We start from the raw sequence: 24,705 nt of genomic DNA, 5'->3' as shown, positions 1-24,705 counted from the left end.
CGTGCACATATTTGGCCCAGATGAAAACCGGGCGGGATGGCAGCCCCGGGGCCAGGGATGCGGGAGCCGCCGGGAGGACCCGCGCGCCGTTCGCCTCGGAGGGACTCGCACCTTCCCCCGACAAAGATCATTAAGTTGTGAGTACACTTGCACGCACCTGTTTCTCTTCTCGCCCCACTGTTTCTCCCTGGGTCCCGCTGGGTTGCCAAGCCCTGCGCCGGCTGCGCCGTGACAGCGTCCGCAGAGCCCACGGCGGGGAAGGGCGCAGGAGCGGCTGCGGCTCACCCTCCCGCCTTCCCCCGGGCAGGAGGTGCTGAGGGACGCGAAACCAACCACCGCGCGCGGCCCGCCCCTGCCCGGGAGAACCGCGGCCGGCGAGCACCTCCTCGCACTTCCTCCTTCAACCACCGGCAGCCCCGCCGGAGTCCGAACAATGAAGCGCGGCGGACCAGCGCGGGGAAACTGTGAAAATGGAAACTTACCTCTCACATTTTTTTTTCAGAGGCGGCCCGACTGTCGACCGAATGCCCAAGGCATTGTGGGAGTCATGATTCCAAGATGCCCGCGACGGAAAATGGAACTTGTCAGCTCCTTGTCACGGGAGCATTGTGGGCGCTACAACTCACTCAGCTGCAGTGAAAAGACTGTTGCATGTCTCTGTGCAGCCTCTTATCGCGGAGGTCTGGCTTCCGCTGCTGCTGCGCGGCCCCTCCCCCGCCCGCCCAGCCCCACCAGGAAGCCCAGGGCGGACTCGTGGAGCTCCTAATGCACGCGGCGGCGAGGAAAACGCTCTTCAACTTTCGGCTGGCGCCCTCCCGCGCTTCCCCGGGCCCCAGGGTCGCCTGTCAACCGGACAGAGTCCGCAAGGGCGGGTGATGGGTGCTTGCCCCGCGGCGCCGAGAGCAGGAGGAAGCTGGAGCCCGCGCGGGCGCCGTGGATCCCCTCGGCCTCCCGTTGGTATCTTCCATCTCATGCGTTCAACATTGTAACCTCGCGGCGGGCGTGCAGACCGGACGCCCTCCAGCTACTTACTTCTACGGACTAGCTCGACACACCAGTGGGTTCGTTTTGAAAGAGGCCCTTGCACCGGGCTTTACAAGGAAGCCGGCAAGGTTAGGTTGAAGGTTAGAAGCCGATTAGCCTAGAATCCTGCGATCTGGTGAGACTGCCGCCTTAAAATGCACCAGTTTTTGAACCTGGAGGGCTAACAGGCGGGAAAAACATCTTCAAGATTGCCACTGTACAGCCTGTCCAGTTTTGGAAATCCTTAGTGAAACTGTCACACAAGCACAAACACTCATATGTCAGCTTTCCTTCTACTTTGTAAATAATATTTGTAATTTACAAGCCACTCTATTTCCAACTTTACACCATGTGATTTAGAGAAAGCAAAGCTCCCTCTTTAAAAATAATACATTACTTTCTGAAATACCGCGATATTCCACAGCAAGTAAGCCATATTGTCGCTAGAGCAAATAAACCACAGCCCCACATCATAATTCACTGGGTGCTGTAAGATGTAACTTGGCTTCGCTTTGAATGGAAAGAATGCTGAACGTCTGTGATGTGATGAAGTTTTGGAGATTGGGGGCAGGATTTCCTTTGAATGTAAGGAATTCGGATAACTTGTGCAACGAAGATTCTAATGAAAAACGTTTGTCCCATGTTTGGGACACAATTTGGGACAAAAATGCTGGATATGGTACAACATTCTTCCTGCAGGTTAGGTTGTGTTGAAGAAAGTGAGGCCAGCTCGCGGTGAAGGAAAAACATCAGAAAGGTGCTAAAGTGCAGAAATACCTTCCAGAGGCACTAACAGCCGACTTGAGTTCTTGACCTTTAGCTAGATCCACAAAGCACTGAGTTAAAATTGTACACTGAGCCCTTCCAGAACAAATAATTAATTAAATGGTGCCTCTTCCCAGCGTTAATCGTTTAAAAGGACTCAAGTACCCACACAGTTTTAGCAAACTAAAAGAACACTGACACTTTCTCAGAGAACAGGAATGGGAACTTTCTATCTGCCCATTAGTAACTACCCCAAGCTATGAAGACTTCCATTCCTCTTACTAAGCATTCAGCAACTACATTTAATGCCTACTATGCCAGTGATGCAAGAATGGATAAGACAGTCCCTACACTCAAGGATAACACCTCTACTAGGTGAGAGACAAACCAATTAATTCTGCATAAGGGATAAGTGCTATGATGTTGGAAGCAATCCCACGAGGGCTCTGAGGATGGTGAAGGAAGGGTTCCTGGAGGATTTACATTTAACTGGTGCCTTGAAAGATGTGTAGAAGTTGGCAATATCAAAAGGGAGTAGAGTCCAGGTGGAGAAAAGAAAAGAGCAGGACAGGCTGGATGGCGTGGCTCACACCTGTAATCCCAGCACTTTGGGAGGCCATGGAGGGTGGATAGCTTGAGGCCAGGAGTTTGAGACCAGCCTGGGTGACATTAAAAGACCCTGTCTCAAAGAAAATGAAAAGAGTAGGGTATACACAAGGGGCCTGCCAGCCTTCTCAGCCTTTCTATGAGAAGCGAGGGGAGGGTAGTACAGGAAAGTGGCAGGAGATGACGCTAAAAGTAGGTCTGTGTTAATCTAACAAGTCTCAACTTTACTGTCAAAACTAATGAGCTAGAAAAGTTTAGGCAGCAAGGGCCAGAGATGGAGTCTAGACTTGTATTGCAGAAAGTTCCTGTGACGGCAGCTTGGAGGGTGAATGAGAGTGTGGGATGGAGGGGTGAATGGGTGTGGACAGACTGGAAAAGTGACTCATGCAGGGAATGAGGAAGGGAGGAGCCTTGGGAGACTCTCAAATCCCTGGCTTAGCCTACTGAATTGCTTACTACTTGCCTTTTAATGTCTTCATTTTGCCTCCCATTGTCTATGATATTAAAGGCCTAACTTCTTAGTAGAGCAACCTTTGCATCTGCTAGCAGGTTGGTGTCCTAGCTGGCTTCCATGCCCCTCTGCTTAGAATGCCTGCAAACCACTAAGGACTAATCCTGGTGGTAGAAATTTATTTTCAATTGTTCTCAAACCCTTGTAGAATTCCAAGTTAGAACTGTGGTGTTCTTTTATCATGTGGGTTAGAAAATTTGCTGTTTGGAGCAACATGGTGAAACAAAGGACTTTTGAACCTGTTTATGGTGCAAAAGGGGAAATTATGTTTCTACTTCAACACTGGAGGAGGGGGGAACTTCTGGGAGCAAAAGAGAAATTGAAACTGAGATGAGACATGTTTTTTGCTCCATGACAGAATACAAAGAAATACAAGGATGATCCTTTAATGTTAGAAACAGTAGAATAACCATCCTGGTAAATAAAAAAGAAGAGAAAAACGTGTTATTTTACATTAGATACAGAGAAAAACATGGCTAAGAAAACTCATAAAGCAATGGTCAATCTATAACTCAAAATGAGTCCAAATAAATTGTGATATAAAGCTACATTACCACTGATTTGGCCTAATTTACTATCATTGATAACATAACATGAATGATAATATTTAAAATATTAAAGCACTGTAACAGACACCAGATCATATGTTAAAACTATTAAATCGTGGTGTCAGCTTTCAACTGCCAGTAACATCCTAACCACATTTCAAACTATGGAAAGTACTAAAAAATCATTATAGTAATAAAAAGTTAATAGTTCCTCATTTAGAATACCATTGATATCCCCTCAGTGCCAGGAGAACATTATAGTTACTCCTATTTCTGTGAAGTGTATAGTCCACAGGTTCATAAGTGAGTATATCCGTGAGTATAAAAAGAAGGTCATTTGTGGGTGGAGAGGGAAATTATAGAAAACAATTTCAGGTAAAATAAACTACATTTTCAGATAAAGGAAAGAGTGTTCACTACAGGTTCCTGAAATATTTCAGTCCATTCAAGTTTTAATTATACCAATGAATCTCAAGAGAAATACAGTTAAGGGATATGGTTTTTATAGATAATATCAGCTCCTTGTTTACCAATAATAAAGATAAAGATAATGGCAGCATTTATCTTTTTCAGTCCAATGGGGATATTTAAGGTAACTATGTAAGTGTGTGAGTGCCTGTGTGAACTGTGACTTACTTCTTCTGCATACCGCATTCATAGCTCAGTAAGCTCTCACTGCCTCTGCAATATAACTTGTCTTTCCTGACACACACACACACACACACACACACACACACACACTTACCCACACAAATCACCTAAATAAAAATATCTCAAGGAGGTATACTCTTTTAAAATGATATTTTTATTATACCAGGATAAAAATAATTGATTGAAAGATGGTGTCAAAACCAGAACCTAGTCTCATGTCCTGTGCTTCCTAATCAATATTTAAATATAGATAGTCAAGAGAAGATGACTCTAAAAGGCAATCAAAAGTTGCAAACATTCTTGTATGGAGAATCAAGTTTAAGTAGATGCATTAAATGTATCACATTAAACTTCACAACAGGGTTGAGGAGAGAGGTGAGACCTTTTGTAGAATTCAAACTTGTTCAGATATTTGAATAAATATACTTGAGAAAAAGAATTACATGAATTTAGTTTATCTTCAAAGACCTTTATATATTTTGTACACAACACAATTTCTTTGTGCTCACTATTTAAAAATAAAAATATTTATTCTAATAGATACTATGTATATATTTGATATATATACAATATTATATATACATGTTATACATATACATATAATATACATATATGTATACATAATATACAATATATGTATAACATATGGCACATGAATGTGAAAATATATAAAATCAGTATCTTTGCTACTAAATGTTTGTAAAATTTAAAACAGTTAAATATTATGCATTTCTCAAGTTATTTTACCTAAAAGTTGAATCTATATATTCAATATCATTATTTTGGGATTTGGCAATAGAGAGACAGTAAGCAAATACATTTTGAAATTAAAAGTTCAAAATTATAGAATTTTAGCATTGAATGGAATGTTAGAGAGCATCTGGCCTTGTTCCCTTGTTAAACCAGAGGAGTGCATTATATAAGGAACTTGGCACCATGGCAGAGTAGAACTGACATCAGTGTCTTCTGACTCTCTCAGGCCATTCATTTTCATTGTCTTTTTTTTTCTTAAAGACAATGAGGCCAAGAAGCAGCTCTAAAATAGGCCTAACAGTTCCCCCAGTTTAATGTGAGGAGGTGCTACATTAGATTTCCAAGAGTATAGTTCTTCCTTCCTCTGTTTCTTCCTTCTTTCCTTTTTTCCTTGTTTTATTCTTTCTATTTTTTCATCCCTCCTTTCTTCTTTCCATAGAGAAAACACCTTTCACACAATGACTCTATTCATTTCACAAACATTTATTGAGCATCAGCCATGGCTAACTCCTATTCTAGGTACTGTGGTTCCAGAAATGAACAACACAGATAAATCACTTCCCTCAAAGGGGTTGCATTCTACTAGGGAGAGAGAAGCAACAAAAAATAAGTCAAAAATAAAAAATAAAAGATAAATAATGAGGTAATTTCAGATGGAGATAAGCGCTATGAAATAAAATAAAGCAGGTTAGGGGGATTTGGGAGAGGAGGTTGTGTGAAACAGGATGGAGGACTGAGCTGGTCATATGCAGGCAAGGTTCTCAGCGAAGTGAGGAATAACTGGGGAAAGAGCATTCAAAGCAGTGGGACTGCATGGCAAGAGCCCTAAGGCCTGAGTTCACCATAGGGCTAGAGAGCCTATGGTGAACAAAAACGACCTAACCTCAAGGAGCTTACAGTTAAGAAAGAGGGAAAAAATGAATCTCAATCAAATTCATCACGCTCAAAATGCAAAGCTACAGCCATGATACTTTTCCTCACTGGGAACCATTGACATGTTTGATTATGTTAGAGGCAAGGGTCGGGGTGGGGTGATGGAACGTTATCTAAATTTGGTTTTCACAAAGATAACTGGATAACTCTTGACTGCTGTGTAAAGGCTGATAGTCTAATCTCAGAACAGAATGCATGACGTGCACCACTGCTGGGAATGAGAGCAAACCAAAAGTGGGCTCTGTCTAGGAGGGCAACGGGCAGCAAATGGCTGGGGACCCAGCAGCAGAATGTGATTTGGTTGAAGACCCTCAGCAATGGGGTACAACAAACATTAGAACCTTACATCTCAGTGTTGAAGAGAAGCTGTAAGACTCATGATCCTCAAGATAACATACCTTGAGGGAAGGGAGATGTGGTATGCCTGTCCGTGTGTGACTTATTTATTACTTGGTGTCAACACAATATAGAAAATTCAAAATTAATGAAGGTAGAATATTTTTGTATCAGTGGTGTTTCCAGTTCCCAGAGATAGGAAACTGTTCGTATTACAGTTTATTTCCTTCTAGGCTTTTCCCGTGCATTTTTAAAAGCATAGTTAATATTGTACTATATATGCAATTTATTTTCTAAATTGAATCTTTTGAGACAAGCTTATAAAACAAAGGACACCCCCCATGTCATTTATATGTAATCTTAATTTTTCATGAGGTAATGGAAGCTGGAAAGTTGGCCCTTGACCAAAGCCTTGCAGCTAACACAAGGACAAGCCTCCTGCCCCACAGTGTTTCACAGCCAGTACCCTAAGCTCTGGAATTCATCTGTCTAATGTGTAATATATTTATAAACACTCTACCTGGGATGTATGTATACCTTCTACTATGGACTGTCATTAGAGACAAGGAAATATGCAATTGTGATCTTTCAATAAATTAAACAGATATAAAAATAAATATATAATACAGCCAGAAGATCAAAATTGACATATTATCTATTTATGCTTATAATATGTAACTACACGTAATATTGTAAAACACTTTCTACCATTTCATAAAATTCTGTGTTGTCATTTAGCCCAGAATTCCCTTGCAGTCTTTTAAAAATAGTATCTAATAGGGCTTTTAATATAAATATTGTGATGTAACTCTTTTATGTACTGTAACCCAAACATTTCTACATAGTAACACTGTTCCATATAGAAAACAAATATGAAAAAATATGGCCATTGTCTTAACTTATTTCTAAAGGCAAACCAATCTTTGACAATGCCAATAGCAGGGTTGATGTTCTTAAATGCTGGCTGTATCTCTATCTACTTATTCATTGTATTCTTGAGGTTCCTTTCTTTTGGTTTCTATGATATTCCACATCTCTCTCTCCATTCCATTGTGTGAGTTCTCTCCGTGGATCTTTTGTTAGCTCCTCTTATTCCTTCTTGCCTATCTGAGTTTCCTGAAATTACCTTCAAATCATGTCTCAAAAGATGTTCTAAAGAGACCTTTGAATAAGAACAACATTTGTCCCATTAATAAATGGTGGGAGTTTCACATATCTGTTTCTTTGTCTCTTCTTTCCTCTTTGCCTTGTCCAAAAGAACGGGAACTGAGCAGCGCAGTCACAAATTAATTTTAATATCTTAACTTAGGCATCAGTGCACTGGCTATTGCTCCTTAATACATTTAGCACATAGTCATTGAGGGCTGACTATGTGCCAACGGCTGTGCTTGGCACTAGGGATGAAGAAGTTATTAAGTCTTCTGCAAGGTGTTCATAGTCTAGCGGTTGGGGACAGACGTGGGGGAAAAAACACAGTTGGAAAAGACTGTAGCAAATGAAACCATTCAGTTAAATTCCACAAACACTGCATGCTTACCATGTGCCAAGCAGATGGCAAGGAGGATAGGACTGGGCAAGGCGGTGCTCCTCACGGACTCCAAAGCAGCTGGCAAATGGTAAAATTACCCGACACTTTTTAAGAGCTTCATGGCAGAAAGAAAGTCAGAAAAAGTCATGAAAGCCTATTAGACAGATAAGAGACTTGATCAGAAAAACACTTTTAACAAATATTGTCGTAGCAACATGAGGAGAAAGTTTGTTGTTCAGATTTTTCATGCTGTCATTATGGAAAGCTTATTTCCTAGAGGCTGAGGCTTCATTGGCTTGCCTCAGTGAATCCCAAACTGGCCTTGCAACTCTCTCTCCTTGCCTTCCCTAGGCTTTCAGTAACAAATCCTCAACTAGGTGATGGGAGATTATCTGATTAAAGTAATTCACACTAAGGCGAGAATGAGGCTTAATCCTTCAAGAGCGTTTGCTTTAACAAAGGATAGCTTGTTAACCCTAATGAACTGCTCATTGGAAGAACTCTGCAAAAGTATCCCCCCTCCTCACCTTCCCAGACTTGCCAACCCCACGTCCTTCCTTTTCATTTGTCTTTCATGAAGCAAAGGAGGAATGGAAGTGTTAGGGACTCTAAGGTCACACATTATCTCCTTGAACTTATCACAAGAGGTATGTGAGGTAATTATGACCCCATGCTCATAATAAGGAGACTGAAACTAGGGCGGTGGTTCTTAACTCTGACTACATTTTGGATAGGCGGGCTGCAACCCAGACAAATTAAATCAAAATTTCTGGAAGTGGCATCCAAGTGTCTGTATCTTTTTTAAGCCCCTTAGATGATTCCAAAGCGCAGCCAAGGTTTCCAGCTTCTTGCCTAAACTCTGCAGGAAGCTAGAGCTTAGGAAATGGAAATTACCCAGAATAGGTAGCAATCCATTGACCTGTTCCATTTTTTCCTTTGGCAGGTAAAGTTTATTTGGCTCAATAGAAACAGAATTATCTGCAGGAAACTTGGTCTCAAATAGAATTAGATTTGGGTAGGCTGGTGCCCATATGCATCTAGAAATGAGGGAGTTAGGACAAGCTGTGGGTAGCTAAACTGGTGGTGCAAGGTGGTACATTTTGTCATGCACATGGTTGGAAGTGGTGCTTCTTCGGCAACCAAAATATGCTTCACTTCATACCAGGTAAGCATTAGTGGTCCATAGGATTACAAACAGATAAGACAAACAGTTAAGATCACACAAAGGAGAATCCTACATATTCTGAAATGCTTAGGTTGCTGTTTGTTTAAAATTCTATACCCTGTCTCTTGCTAAGAAATTGTGATTATAAGTACCCCCTTGAGAGTGACATCAGAGCCTCTGGGAGATTAAGTGTGTTCTTGGCCACTTCTTTTTGAAGATATACGTTATCTTCACCAGTTACATACTCATATGTATAATTATGTGTATTCAACAAAAGCTACTCTGTATATTTAATATATTTTATAAATTCGTTCAATAAATTAACATAGTTAAATTATAAACATAAACAAATTAACAGAACATACCTCATTTGAAACTCATTTGAAGATAATGTTAGACATCTTAGTTTATGGCCTTTGTGAATGTGCCGTCAGTCCAAATGACCCTCCTGGCCCCACCTGGATGGATTTGAATGCCTATGTTTCTGCAATGGGCTTAGCAATGAGTAACTGCTGACAGGGCCTGATTCCATCGAGCCCTCCCAGTAATGAATGTGTTTTTAGACAATGTGGAGCATTCTTTTCCTTTTTCAAACTTTTCTGGCCCTAGGTCACCAGCTCACCAGTTACTGCTGCATTTTCATTCTAAACCTTATTGCTATCAACTTTCCTATCCGGTCTATGAATACTCACTGAGCACCTGGCATAATTCTAGTCTTTCCTAGAGTCTGAGACTACATGGTAAGCAAAACTAGACCTGAAGTCTCTTGAAGTATACAGTCTAGCAAGGACAATGAATATGAAATGGTAAATAATTATGATCAACTAAGTAAATAATATAAATGTGCAAAATTTAGTGAAGGAGAAAAATGAGAGTGTGTAACTGCTGAATCTAAACTCAACAGATAAACAATTATAATTATTTTAATGCTCTCTCCCTTTTTTATTGAATTCAAATGTCTCACATTATAGTTGAAAGTCTTCACAATACTTGTACTATATGTGCATATTGTCTGAAATCCTCTTCATTTATAAGGACAGAATTCTATTAGTAGTTGCATGAAATAGTGACTATTTGTGTTAAGTGGCAAGGTGTCCATCACATAGTCCCTAAAGGCAAGATTGGAAGATATCTGTGACTGATCATTAGTATATGCTCTTGCTGTTACTGTCTTTGGTGTTACTATCATTCACTTCTTGGGCTTTATCTTTTAAGGGTATGATATCTACAAAGCTAGCCAGCTTATCTTTGATAATTTCAAGAAGTATAGCATGTATATTCAAAAGTATAGCTTTTGAATTAATATTTTGAAAATAAAATAAATAAAAATTTAATTTTATTATCATCTGTTTTGTCAAAAATCAAAGGCTCTTTTAAAATCTTTTTTTGCTAGATGTAAAATGATTTTTTCTGTTTCTGGATATAAGGTAACCTGTGCTTATTTTAAATGATGTATCAAGTGCCTTTAATAGAGGTTTAACGATTCTGTTCAAGTTACTACTATAAAGATGTTTATGCATAGTTATTCTAGACTAGCAAAAGAGCAGTAATCTATAACTCCCACCCACATACTTACTCCCATGCACAGTGTATCTTCCTTCTACAGCTTTAAGACTCCCACATTCCTGCAAAAGCACTTTCCTACTTGTCATTTAGTCTTTACAATTAAGTAAAGAAAAAGTTAATTGTATAAAAGAAGCTGGTTTCTTGGACCTCTCTCTTTATGGAGTTGTGCTCTCTAAAGATAGCCTAAATTATAGACTTAGCCAGGACAGTTTTTCCCCTTCGGAGACCTTTGAAGTTTGTTTATTCTTACAAAGCTCTGGAAGGCTCGTCTGAAAGAAGCTGTAAATAATTTGCCAAGGTCCCTAAATACCAAGAAGCCCATGTGGGCACTAGAAGGTGTCAACTTTGCTTGATTACTCTTGAACTTGTGGGATAGGGAATGTTTGGCACCAATATCAGATTCATGGAAGGCAGCCAAAATTAATTGTTAGAAAGAAGGAATGCTTAGATGATACGTGGCATAACTTTGGGCATTTTCCTTACCATGATGGAAGAAGCAGCCAATGAAGTAAATCTATTTTGTTTATGACTAGATTACTGGGTGACTAAAAGGAAAACACTATCTACTTCGGGTTTATTGGCAACAGATATAACATACCAAGTATGATACATGGGCTAGTTTCTACTGGCAGTAGTTACTGATGTTGCAACCTTGGTCTTCTGCTGCAACCTTGCCCTGCTGCCTTTGTTGTTGGCTGCTCTTGGCAATAGGGCATACCCACCTCCTCCTGCCAACCAACTTGGTGCAATGGCCTGCACATGACTCACACACTTTTTAGAAGAATCAGGGTAGGAAAAGATTAAGTGTAATTTCCCATGGCCTTGGCTATTAGACATAAAGACAGGCTTTAGAATCTGTTATTAGGCATAAGATTTTGGACAGTTTTTTTCCAAGTCTTAGGTTCCTGCAAACTTAAAATGTCTACCTTGTGGAATTGTGATAATGAATGACTTCATGAGAATTATCCTAACATTGGTCAGGCTGTTGATAAATTACATCTATTTTTGTTATTTAAAAGAGTAACCACAAATTTTAAAATACAGAATATGTTTTTAAAAGTAAGCTCTTGTTAAGCTTCAAGTGTCTTTGAAATATGAGGATTCAAATCAAATTACAAATTTTAAGAAACATATAGCTATTTTCTACAAGATGGTATAGCTATACAGAAATACCTTTACAGTTTTTATATTACATAGGATGTAATTAAAAAAGAGCCCAAGATGTTTCCTGAAATGATTAACTGGAACTTTAGAAACATCACTATTGATTGGTCAGTGCACAGGTTTCTTTGGTGGAACTTTTCTCACCCACTTTACAAGCAAAAACATGAGAAAGACAAGTCAAATGAAGTCAAGCAAACGGTATCTACCACATTAACGAAGAGTATATGATGCACAGTTGCATGAAAACCACTTCCTTTAGCACTATATTTCAAAATTTTTTTTTTAACTCCGCCAAAGCTGTCGCCACAGGAAGGAAAATTTAGTTGTCTTCTTGCTTATTTAAGGAACACAAGTCAAGAGATTATTCCAGGCATTACTTCATGTTTTTAAGCTTTTACTCCTACCTCCCTGAAAAATGTGTCTCCTGACTGCATCAGAACAAACACACTCAGAATTTTAAGAGGAGAAAATAATGATTATGTGTTGCTAAGTACTGTTTTAGTAACAAATGCTTGGGCCACTAAAATGATGACATCACCCACAGAAAGAATAACATTTACACTTTTGAAAGATATTTTTTTTTTTTCCTAACATGATGGGTCACCAATGAGAGGAGGAAAGCCAAATAAAGGCACAAGGAGAGGCCTCTTGGCTCTGGAGAAGGCATCCTCAGCATCCTTTTCTGAAGGGTGATCATCAGCCCCAAGTTAATTAAATAGTCAAACCAAACGTCCATCTGCTCTTTCTGTATTCCCTTCCTGAATCCAGTTCATGTCAACAAATGTGTACTATTAGTGTAGAAAATCTAATGCTCTCATACTTGAATAGGTTTGCTTCTTGGTTAATCTGCCCAGGTCAGGAAGTGGCTTATATTTCAGGAGTGCTCTCTAATACATATTGCAGATATTCATGCATCTATTCTCTCACACACATGCACTTAAAAACCGCACACTACCTCACACTGCAATAATCCGATAATATGGTGGTCATGATACCCATATATATACACATAAGATACAATGCATTGCTTAAATAGCACATAAGTCATCTATAATCCTCCACACCCTGTAATACCAGTAGCACAATGGTTTTCTATTTGGAGGTTGCCAGTAGCACTCAAAAGTAAGCTTCTGGCTCCTATAGCAACACATCTGACTGCCCTGGGGACAACATGATTGTCATCCTTCTAGTACACACTCAGTCCAAGGCCAGGTAATGTTTTTTATGGGCAGCTTTTAACCCAAACCAGAAATAGAAGAATCTATAATTATTGTTATTAACTTCTTAAGTATGAGGGAAGGCCATTTTTTCTCATCATCCCTAACAAATAAATATTGATTCCGTTTACTCAATGTAAAAAGTCTTTTCAGTAAGCTATTCTATATTTTTTCTCCAAATCACAGCCCCAACCTCCTACCCCTTAAAGCAAGCAGTGTCCGACTAACATGTAAAATGCAGTGATATGGGTCATTTACATCTCTTAGGATAATAAAAATAAATCATAGGCAATATATAATTACTATGGAAAATGGCAGAGTAATTTACGTCTACTTTTAAGGGGAGCAGGTTGATGTTGCCAGGGGCCCAGTAGCTATTGGTACTGGGATTTGGGAACAATAAACAAGGGAACATCTGCTGTCTCTGGAGGCTGAAATGTAGTTATTTCTGTAGTCTTTTCTGCTTCATATCCATGCAGAAACTAAGTTGCATGATGACGCTATTATCAGATGACCGTGATTAGAGTCAACTATTCCATGACAATTTTTGCTGAAAACATTATCTTTACAAACTTAAATAATACTTGAGCTCCTTTCACTTTCATCAAGGTAAACTTGGCTTACCTGAAATTCACCTAAATGTAATAATTTATCTCCTATGAAACTTTTACCTATGTAGTAATTCCTGTTTCTCTTCAAACAACAGTTTTTCCAAGCCTGTGTTAGCCAGAGATAACGGTTCATTCATTGCATTCCCATCCCCAATTAACACATGTGCATGTCCTTGGAAATGTTTGCTCATATGTGCAAGTCCATTCCTTGGTCTGCAGTCTATGTGACTTGGCCCTTTTTCAACTCCAGCTCCTGAGCTTCATCTCCCACCATCCTTCTAGACCCAGACTCTTTTCTACTTCTCAGATGCGCCAAGCTCATTCTGGCCCTTACGCCGGTCAGTCACGCTTCCTGAGCTACTCTTCCCAGAGTCCTCTGCATGGGACTCTCAATCCTCTCGTTGTTCAGGTCTTAGCTTAAATATGACCTTTTCAAATAGACCATCTCAGGAGACCATCTACATAAAGATGTTTTTCCTATCTTCTCTCTATCCTTTTACTCTGCTGGATTTTCTTCTGGTCACTATCATTATCTAAAAGTCCCTTTAAAATTTATTTCTTTACTAGTTTGCTCAATGCTTTCCCCACTAGACTGAAGGCTCCTTGAGGGTAGAAACTTGATCTTGTCCATCACTATTTCCCCAGCACCTAAAATAGGGCCCAAAGTATAGTGCTTGATATATGACTTCATGAATAAACTCACTTTAAAATGAAACCAGAGCTTCTCGCAAGAGTTAAAATCCTCTCATCACATAACGCATTTCCTGAGAAGAACCATAAAGTCAGAGCCACCAAATATCTCCTATGGTAGCACTGTAGGAGATAATGCTCAATATTAAAAAGGCTGAATTTTTTTTTAAAAGGCTCAATATTAAGTTAAGGCTCAATATTAAATTAATGTAATATCAGAATTTTTTATTTCTTTGAAATTTTTCTAAACTCTTCTGAAAATTTATTATCACAACTTTTCTCCACCTAATGAAACAATTTTAACAGTTCAACTTTAAACCTGCCACCTCCAGGGAGCCTTGTAACCATCACTGCACCTGGAAGTACAGTTCTAAATTATTTTGATCTTTCATGTGGCACCTTCTATTTTTTATGCTGTGTCTTAAAATATATTTCTTTTAATATTTACTCCACCAAATTGTAAGATTTCTGGCTTAGGGCTGCATCATAATAATCCATAAATTCTTAACTGTAACCAAACCACAGATTTACCTACTTTGCTTCTCAAAAAATAAGTGCTATAGGTCATATATAAATATGATGCAGATTCAGTTCAAAGGTAGATCAACTGCATGGCCTTTATTAAGCTACCTACCTCTCTGAACTTCTATATTTTTCCTTAAATCTGTAAAGTGGAAATAATAGTACTTATTGCATAGGACTCATGAGGGCATTAATTGCGTTAATCATGTGATGCACCTGACATATGATGATGCAAAAAAAAGTTTAACATGAAATAGCAGAGCTATTATTATTACTAACATTGCAATTATCATCATTATCATTGGTTTTATTATTTAGGGCCTTATGATCTCAAAAACTTAGTTATATGTATTAACATATAACTAAGCTTGATATTTCGGATATACAAGAAAAAGAATTTTCCTAGAGCAGTTTTATAATCCATTTCAAGATCAAAAATAGAACAAGGAAGTAATTACAAAACAATATTGAAAATACACATAGATGTGAGGCCAGCATAGGCAGATGGCTAATCAGGAAAGGATTCTGGAAGGAGATTACTCTTCCATGTGGTTGAGGAAAACAATGAACCCTAACTGTCAAGGAAGAGTGGGTGCATGTTTTCTTGGGGGCAACGGCAAGGCAGGATAAGGGCAGAGGCAATGGGGCAAGAAATGCAGAGGTCTTGCACCCCAGGATTCTAAAAAATTAGTGGCAGTCATTATGAACTTGTCTCTTTTGAGCTCAGTGGAAAATTGCCAGCACAGAAAAAAAGAGAACTTCTCTGTCTATTTGTTGTCTCCAAGGACCACTTTTGGGTCTCAGTTCGTTTGACTCAAAACCGACAAAAGAAACTACACCTGACATTTGCATGGCAGTTTAGAATACTGGCCTCCTCAAGACAGCGTTGGAAGATAGTTATTTCTATTATGCTTATTTTATATATAAGGCTCAGAAATGTTGAGGCTTTTCACTTAATCATTGTTTATTTATTGAGGACCTACTATGCTCCATTTATTTTACTAGAAAATGTAAAAGTAGCATGAACAACAAAGGCCAAGTTTCTGCCCTCAGGGAACTTGCATTCTAGTGAAAGAAACATATAATAAATAATTGGATAAAGAAATAAAAATTAACATGTTGTGTAACATTTTATGTGCTATCAGCGACATTAAAATGGGGTAAAATGACAGAGTGATGGAGTGGGGAATACTACAATTAAATATGTAGTGGACCATGGGAGGCGTCTATCAGGAGATATGTTTGAGAAGAGACCTGAATAAAGAAGAGATTGTCACAATAAGGTATGTGGGCATGCCAAGAAAAGAGAAGGGCATGTGGAAAGTCCCTGTGTCAGGAATGAGCTCAGAATACTCTGGGGGGAAAATGAGGATTAGAGCCAGAATATCATGAATGAAGAGATGAAAGATAGGATATGAGAGAATACACATAGACATATAAGCTATAGTGAGGAATCTGGATTTTATCCTAATTAAAATAAGAAGCGATTGAAGAATTTTGAGCAGGAAGTCACATGATTTGATGGATATTTTAAATGGTCATATTGGTAGGGATGCAAGAATAGAAAAAGAGGTTTCTTAATAGGCCACCACAAAAACAGAGACATCTAGAACAGAGATGACAGTGTCTTACACTTTGCTCAAGATGTGAAACAGGTGATTCTAGTCAGCATTGGAATATCTTTTGGGAACAGAACAGACAGGCATGCTGATAGATGGAGTGTAGGTGAGGAAAAGAAAGAATGAAATTAAAGATACTTTTGGCCTGGATAATGGGGGTAAGGGAGTAAGGTGGTGCTATTTAGTAAACAAAGAAGATTGATGATGGAGCGGAAAGAGGGGAAGGAAATGAGAGGTTTTATTTGGAGCATGTTGAATTTGAGATGCCTCTTAACATCTGAGTGTATAGATTTAATAATCTGTGTGGGGGATGAACCCAGAAATTGGTAGAAAGTTGAGGAGGTATGAATTTGTTTTTTAGTTAGGGTTATTTAGATGTCTAGAAATATAGGAGATGTAACTTATTCAAGTTCCACAGTCAGTAAGTGATAAAATGGAATTTGAAAATGAATCTTTTGACATTAACCACAAATTTCTCTTCCTATTATGAATTTTAGGGTTTATTTTCAGTTATGAATGCCGGAGTAGAATATAGGGAAGTATTGGGGGCAGGAATATTCTAGAATCACATATAAAATAATGAAAAAGTTTTTAGCTCATAAACTATACTACATTTATGATTGCTCTTGTCTTTGTTTACATAATTATTTGTTCTGTAAGTGTAATGATAACATGCCCATTTAACTTTTAAAAGCTCTGGAATAATAAACCCATAAGATAAGTGAACTACCAGTGCGACTATAGCTATCTACTTTCTTTTCTGAAATTGTCACTTTTTGGAATGCAAAGGAGGATAATTTAACTTCAGACTAAATGTAGATTGAAGAGATTTGAAATACAAAGATAAAAGCTCAATCCCAAACTCAAGCAAGTATTTTTGAACTGTATCAGTAACATTTGAGTTAAGGTGCATCAAATTCGTTTAGCAGAAATGTCTAAGACAAGCAGCACTTAATCTCGACAGGTTAAAAAAAGATTTAAAGTAAATTAATTGACTCAAAAAATAAAATTAAATCAATAAAAATGTAAAGGGAAACAACCTAAAATTGGGAATAATGAACCTAATTGTATGTAAAAGGAGTACTTGATCACCCTGAATGGGAAGCAGAAAGAGAGAGGGAGGCACAAACGGAGGGAGGGAAGGGAGGAAGAAAGAAATAAAGGGAGGGAGGGAGCGAGGAGGGAAGGAAGGAAGGAAGGAAGGAAGGAAGGAAGGAAGGAAGGAAGGAAGGAAGGAAGGAAGGAAGGAAGGAAGGAAGGAAGGAAAAGAAATAAAGGGAGGGAGGGAGCGAGGAGGGAAGGAAGGAAGGAACGGAGGGAGGGAGGGAGGGAGGGAGGGAAGGAGGATGGTTTGTTATAGAATGGATGGGCTCCATTGGTCAAATGTAAACAATTTAAGCACCAAAATAGTTGAGTCATAGAAAAAAGAAATTCGTGAATCCATAGCAGTAACAAATAGATACATAAATTAATAATGAAATAGATGTTGAAGATGGGAGTTCTTTTGCTTACAGTAGATTGGGAAAGACTAATGCAAATGTGGAGGGAGTGCTGAAGTTGTAAAGCCATCATACTGCAACCATTATAGTAAAGATTGCATTTGACAAGAACATCAATGAATGTTAAATCTGAGGGGAAATTTTTGATGAGGAGCCATCATTATGCAATAGAGAAATCAGACAACACCTTGACTAGGCAACAAAAATGAACATTAACAATGTGGGACATAAGAGGCTCATGTGCCTCTACATATGATAGCAAGAGAGGAAACATCACCTGTGAGGAATTCCAGCAGAAAGTGCATAACCATAATCTAATCATGGGGAAATGTCAGAAAAATAAACAATGAGGAGCACTTTATTAAAATGAAAAAAAGAGTTGGTGAATACACCATATTCATTAAAATCTTCATTTTCATAAAAGACAAAGAAATGATATGGAAATGTTCCAGACAAAAGGGGACTAAAGAGACAAGACATTCAAGAAATCTATCGTACAACATAGTGATTATAATTAATAACAATGTATTCTATTCTTAAATATTGCTAAGAGATTAGATTTTAAATGTTTTCTCTACAAAAAGTATTTGAGTAATGCATATATTACTTCAATTGATCCATTATACATTTAGCCACCATGTATAAATATCTTAAAACATGCTTTACACTATAAAAATAAACAATTTTTACTTAACATTTAGCAACAATACACTTTAAAAAGACAGAAGACAACTAAGTGTGATAATTGACTCCAGACTGGGTGATTTACTGGAGGGGAAGTATTTTAAAATGTATTATTTGAAAACAGCAAAATTGGAACATGGACAAATATTAAATAAAAGTAGTGTAGCTATGTAAATTTATGAAGTAGATAATTGAATGTGACCATTATATAAGAGATTATCTCTATTCTTGGAAAATACAGACTGAAAGACCTTGTTATGTGTGATTTCCTCTTAAGTTGTTCAGAAAAAAGTTATGACCATAGAAAAATATAAAGAAGAAAACAAGAGCATGTTATAAAGCAAATGGGATAAAATATTTAAGCAAATCTAGGTAAGGATATAAGAGGTTCATTACACTTTTTTATTTTTACAACTTTTTTCAGCTTCCAATTATTTCTAAATAAGATGTTTTAAAGTAGGTGAAGTGTAACAAGAATTTCTGGTGAGCATTTAAGAAAACTCACTGCCATCAGATATATGATTGTATTTTATTCAGAAGGCCGCCTAATTTCATAGAAAGTGTTTTTGCTGCTCCTCTAATTCAGCTCTATTCACCTACATAGAACGAGAATAAAAGCAACCTACTTAAAATTTTTCTCTTGTGCAAAGAGAAAATAAATTGCATTAAGGTATACTTTTAAAAAATTTAATTTTTTTTTCAAAATCACAACTGTGGTGATTTTTCTCAAAATCATATTGCAATTTATTTTTTTCCAAGGTGAAAAAAAGTTTGAGAATGTGATAACCACTACCTATTTAAAAAAAACTAAAGGCTTACAATGAAATATCTGCAAAGTAGAATAATAATGAGGTATGAAATTTTATACTAGTTTATGGAGCAACACCAATAGACTAATTTCATTCTTCATCTGCTTTCCAAGGTTCCAATATTAATGAATGATTCTATGACATTTTTATTTAAATTTGGATTTAAATATGCAAATCTGGTATTTTCCTCTATAATATTAAAAGTTAAAAAATTAAATAAAAAGTTAAAACCTATATTTAGAAAATGTATATAAGGATGAAAAATAAAACTGGAAGGAATTTTAAAAACATTAAATTTAAGTGCCTAACTTTAGTTAATAAAAAATTATAAAAAGCATCAATGATGTCAGACAAATAACAGAACTATACTAATTCTCAAATAACAAGTTACATTTTAAAGATTAAAAATTAACGAACAGTGGTTTTATTTTCTACAATGCAGATGTGTAAATTAGATTCCATTTCATTTATTTTTTAAATGGCAATATTCAGAAATATAAAATGGCTTACCCTTATTTTTATATCTGTACAAATTATTTTCTTCATGAAAATGATACATATTTTATCACACAGAGCTCATGTACTGACATAGTTCATATTTTTGCAATCATAATAATTTCTTATTTATTTAGCATATTTTAATTATAATATATGTGAATATGCAAATGTAGCAATCATTTGGAATTTACATTTATTAAAAATAAATAGAAAGTCAACAAACACAGGAGGGCACAAATTTGCTTTTAAAATGCTGAAAGGCCCACATTATCTAAGATACAAAGATTTTTGTTTTTCAATTCAAAACAGGTCATGTCTGCGTTTGCACCCAAACTGTTATCTTTCTTCTAGGCAACAAGCTTTCTTCTCTTTATTCTTGCAAATGGGAAAATGGCCAAAAGAAGAGGAAACAAAACAACTAAACAAAGCCTAAATGTTTCAATGTTCTTTTGGAAGTTTAGTAATTTATGTCAAAAACAAATAGCACTGTTATTCCTAAATGTAATTATTATTTGAAAAATAATGTATGTTTATTTGTTGGAGTGGGATAGAGCCCTCTATAAGCAGATCATTCTTTTCTATTTCTGTAGATGAGCAACTTTGGGAAGGTCATCTTGTGAAGGAGGAGGAGAACATCCATTTAACTGTGAAATTAGCAGCATCAACCCTGGAACCAATAGTTTAGTAGATCCCCAAGAAGATCATTCACTTCACACAATCAAACTATGTCTTATTAAGACAGAGACCAAATTTCACAATACTATATACAGCAGTCATGCAGCCTCAACTTTTATTAGATTCAATGAAAACTTATTAGATAATTATGTCACATAAACATAATCTACTAAAACATGGTAAAATATATATCTACAGCTCAGAAGTAAAAATTATATTTTGCAATAATAAATTATGTATCATATTTATTTATGATGAATAAATAATATTAAATATTTAATATTTATTAATATTAATTTATTAATATTATCATGGAAACTCAGATGAGCACGCTTTTTTCCTTATGTAAAGATAATTTTCTCAAAGAGAGAACAACTTAAAAACTTATTTTCCGTAATCTAGAACTAGGATGTTCATTCAGACTTTATTAATTATTGACAACAACAGCAACAACAAATCTGTCTTGCCAGAAAGATAGTATCTTCTCTGGTGCTTTAGCCTTCATTTGCTGTTCTGAATTACACTTATGACCAACTTATATTGTAATTACCTTGGGCCATGTCTCCTTGTGATTGTTAGCCATTATTTAGTATATAACCATACTACATATAGCACTAAATAGCTCATGATATCAAAATATCTCATAGTTAAAATTGTGGACATTTGAACTTCTGATGGAAGTAGTTGTGTTTATTTTTAAATTTTCTTTATTTTTATATTTTTAGAGACAGAATCTGGCTCTGTCACTTAGGCTGGAGTGTAGTGGTGCAATAGAGCTCACTGCAGCCTTGATCTTCTGACTTAAGCCATTCTCTTGCCTCAGCCTCCAAAGTAGCTGGGACTACAGGCTTGATCTACCAGACCTGACAAGCAGTTGTGTTTAATTAGTGTGTGATAAAGATGAAGACATACAATTGTAACGGATTTCTCATAACCATCAACTTAATTTTAAAATTTTCATCAAGTTAATATGTTAAATTTGATTCAACAGTTCACATCTGAGTTTGTAACACTAACAATCTGCTTTCCTTCCTCCTACAATAAGAAGACAGCAACTATTGGTATAGTGCATGAAAATACGTAAAACAAACAAGCAAACAAAAAACCAACCAGGTACTAGGTAACATACTAGAACCAGTATAACAGCACCATTTACCAAAATTTATTGAAAATTAAATCTATTAATTGAAGGGATAATGTGGACTTTCTTTTTTGGAAGCCATGAGATTAGCCTAATTTTTTCAAACCAAATTAAGACAGTTTCAAATACGTCTTGGGATATTTACACTTACCAAATCTCACATGATAAATGTGTGATGTATGAAACCTTCTCAAAATGATTCAGTTATGAAAATGCTCAGAGGCAAACTCTTCAAACTTCCATTTGTGTATATAGCCAGAGTAGTTCACTTAAACTGATTTTTCTTTTCAAAGCTGTATTAAATGCTCTTTAATGTTTTTACCAAAGTATAAAGAAACCAACAGCTTTTAAAAGGAAGATTTAAAAATTGCTATAGTATGAATACAATTGTATTAAATACAGTTAATATGTGTAGGTATTATTCTAGATTAGTGCAAATGAGAATAAAAGTTTCTAGGATCTAGATTATTTTAGAATTTCACTAATAAGATCAGTTTCAGTTTAGTTTGATTTCCAATTATCAATCCAAATATCTTTTTCATTCTTACTATATTTTAAGCATTATAAATACAAATTAAACTTATTTAGAAAACAATAAATTTTAAAAATTAGATTTGCATATTTCATTTAAATTTTTAAATCATGCTGTCTACACTACAAATTAATTTTTCTAAACAAATATTATGAAGAGATATAAAAATAATACTGAAATGTCATATTTTAAATGATATATTTTCACAGTGGGTAAAAACAAATGTAAGAATGCTTTTTTTCTGGAAAGTGCTCAACTAATAATATGCAAAATGAACAAAAGTGTATCTGTGAGAGAGTATTAGAAATAATCTAGAGCCGGGGAAGAAGAAAAGTTATAAAATTTGTTAATAATCCAAATGCTTCCTCAGCACTAAATTGTGTGCAAAATTACACATACACAAGAATGATAATGTTTTATTTTGCAGGTAAAATAATTTGGAGATCAATGAAAACTTTAAATTTTTCCAGGTTTTTAAAAGCTTGTATATGAAGTTGAAGCTTTGTCAATTTATTAAACCTTTTATTTAAAATGTCGGTTACTTACTTGAAAGAGGTATCAGGTTTATCTAATCTACACTGTAATCTGGCCAGCATTTAAATTGTTGCTGTATAAATAGCAATCCAAATAATAAAATGAAAAATAGTAAATAACTGTTCTTACCTCAATGCTGTTATAATTGCTTGTTAAGCTGTTTCATGGGTTGAGACAAACTACCAGCACGTCAAAGATCTGGGTTCTCTGCTCAACTCTCTTCTCTAGTTACATTTTTTTTTCTTCCTCTGCAAAAGGATAGTCCACCAAAAGAGGAAGTTATGAAATAACAGTCATTATGCTTTATCCATTTTATGGGGCATGGAAAATTATTCATGAAGCTTACACTTGAAATCAGAGCAACAGGCTATAATTGGTGCCTGTACACATATATAATTAAAGTATACACATGTTTATATGTGTAAGCAAAGTTTAGAAAAGTTAAGCTATTGAAACCTATAGTTGGCCTGGCACAGTGGCTCATGCCTGTAATCCCAGCACTTTGGGAGGCTGATGCGGGAGGATTACCTGAGGTCAGGAGTTCAAGACCAGCCTGGCCAACATGGTGAAACTCTGTCTCTACTAAAAATACAAAAGTTAGCCTGACGTGGTGGCGGGCGCCTGAATCCCACCTACTCAGGAGACTGAGGCAGGAGAATCGCTTGAACCCAGGAGGCGGAGGTTGCAGTGAGCTGAGATCATGGCCATTGCACTCCAGGCTGGGAGACACAGCGAGACTCCATTTCAAAAAAAAAAAAAAAAAAAAGAAATCTATACTTGATTAAGTAGTGCTCGTTTACACAAGGAAACATGTCCTGTGTGGCTCAATGATCACAGAAAATATTGCCCTATGCAGAAGAAAACTGTCCAGCTGATATATGGGAATAAACTTGCTTTTATAAGTCTAATTAATTTAAAATATTTGAAGTATGACCCAAATGCTAATCTGACTACAGGCATCTTATTAAAGGAAGAAACAAAACAAAACAAAACAAAAAAACCTCCAGTAAACGGACATTTTCCTGGAATTTGGGTGGTGGTTTTTTACCTACAAGTCTCAAACTTCCTTTCTCATGAATAGTTGCCTGTTACATAGAGATAAAGCACTGCAAAACTGAAACTGTTACTTACACATGAACTTACACATGATCTTTCACTACTTCAGCCACAAGAGTAAAAAACAGGTGCAGAGGTGCAGATCCTGCAAAACTGAACATTTAGCTGGTTAAGTTTCTTACAGGTTGGAGTAGTAAATGAGAATATTTAAAGGACAGTAGGGACAATGGTTGAAAAAAGACATAAAAAAGTTGATCAAAGCAAATACTACTGCCAACTTCAAATAAAAGGATATATACAAATATATTTATCATCGGTTCAGGTCGCCAGATAATAGAAGCCAATGTGTAGCTTCATTTTTTATGTGTGGCAGTTGCTCCCAACCTCCCTCGCTCATTGGGGAAGAAGGAGATGGATTGCAAGCGAAGCATAGTAATTATGCAAACCTCCGCGTGTTGCAAGAACCACTTTTTGGACTTTAGAAGCTATCATGCTGTCACTGCACCACACTCTTTGCTTTTTACTTAACCTTATGTCCAAAGAGGCATTAAGAGTAATTAGACTGGGCACAATGGCTCACCCCTGTAATCCCAGCACTTTGGGAGGCCGAGGCGGGTGGATCACTTGAGGTCAGGAGTTCGAGATCAGCCTGGCCAACATGGTGAAACCCCATCTCTACCAAAAAAATACAAAACTTAGGCGGGCACGTTGGTGGGCCCCTGTAATCCCAGCTACTCAGGAGCCTGAGGCAGGAGAATCCCTTGAACCTGAGAGGCAGAGTTTGCTGTGAGCCAGGATCCTGCCACTGCACTCCAGCCTGGGCGACAGGGTGAGACTCTGTCTCAAAAACAAACAAACAGAGTAATTAGAAGATGATTAGAAACTGAAATATTTTCCATTTCACCTAAACTCATACTTAATATGAGTTTGCAGGAAGTTAAACAAATAAACCAAGTGAAGAAAGCTGCCCCCTCCAGAAAAACACAAAAAAACCCCAACAAAAAATACAAACAAATAAACAAACAAAACCCCAGTATGTCATTAATATAAAAATTTATTTGAATTCTTT

General features: G+C 36.9%; 1 protein-coding gene and 2 long non-coding RNA genes across 17 annotated transcripts in view; 1 reads left to right on the top strand and 2 right to left on the bottom strand.

Moving 5' to 3' along the window:
- Positions 1-7,337, top strand: LOC139361897 (uncharacterized). Its single transcript, XR_011619806.1, has 2 exons — positions 1-137; positions 503-7,337. It is a non-coding gene; the product is annotated as an uncharacterized lncRNA (long non-coding RNA).
- Positions 1-22,814, bottom strand: part of LOC105499024 (muscleblind like splicing regulator 1) — a 219,842-nt gene extending 197,028 nt beyond the window's left edge. For 6 of the 15 annotated variants that reach the window (XM_011771399.3, XM_011771411.3, XM_011771408.3 and 3 more), the window contains exon 1: positions 483-619. The gene's annotated coding sequence lies outside the window, so the exon portion shown is untranslated. Of the gene's footprint in view, positions 1-157; positions 317-482; positions 621-7,663; positions 8,806-22,709 lie in introns of those variants that run through there. The other 9 variants (XM_024786810.2, XM_011771416.3, XM_011771424.3 and 6 more) reach the window with 8 other exon arrangements.
- Positions 22,815-22,838: 24 nt separating this feature from the next.
- The window catches only part of LOC105499022 (uncharacterized), a 45,024-nt gene continuing 43,157 nt past the window's right edge, over positions 22,839-24,705 (bottom strand). Inside the window, exon 5 of the long non-coding RNA XR_003013479.2 lies at positions 22,839-23,789. This is a non-coding gene — a long non-coding RNA (uncharacterized lncRNA). The remainder of the gene's footprint in view (positions 23,790-24,705) is intronic.

The sequence above is a fragment of the Macaca nemestrina genome, chromosome 2 (genome assembly GCF_043159975.1).
Source record: "Macaca nemestrina isolate mMacNem1 chromosome 2, mMacNem.hap1, whole genome shotgun sequence".
Lineage (NCBI taxonomy): Eukaryota > Metazoa > Chordata > Mammalia > Primates > Cercopithecidae > Macaca > Macaca nemestrina.
The sequence above is the reverse complement of the archived record's forward strand: the minus strand, read 5'-3'. Positions and strand labels throughout refer to the sequence as shown.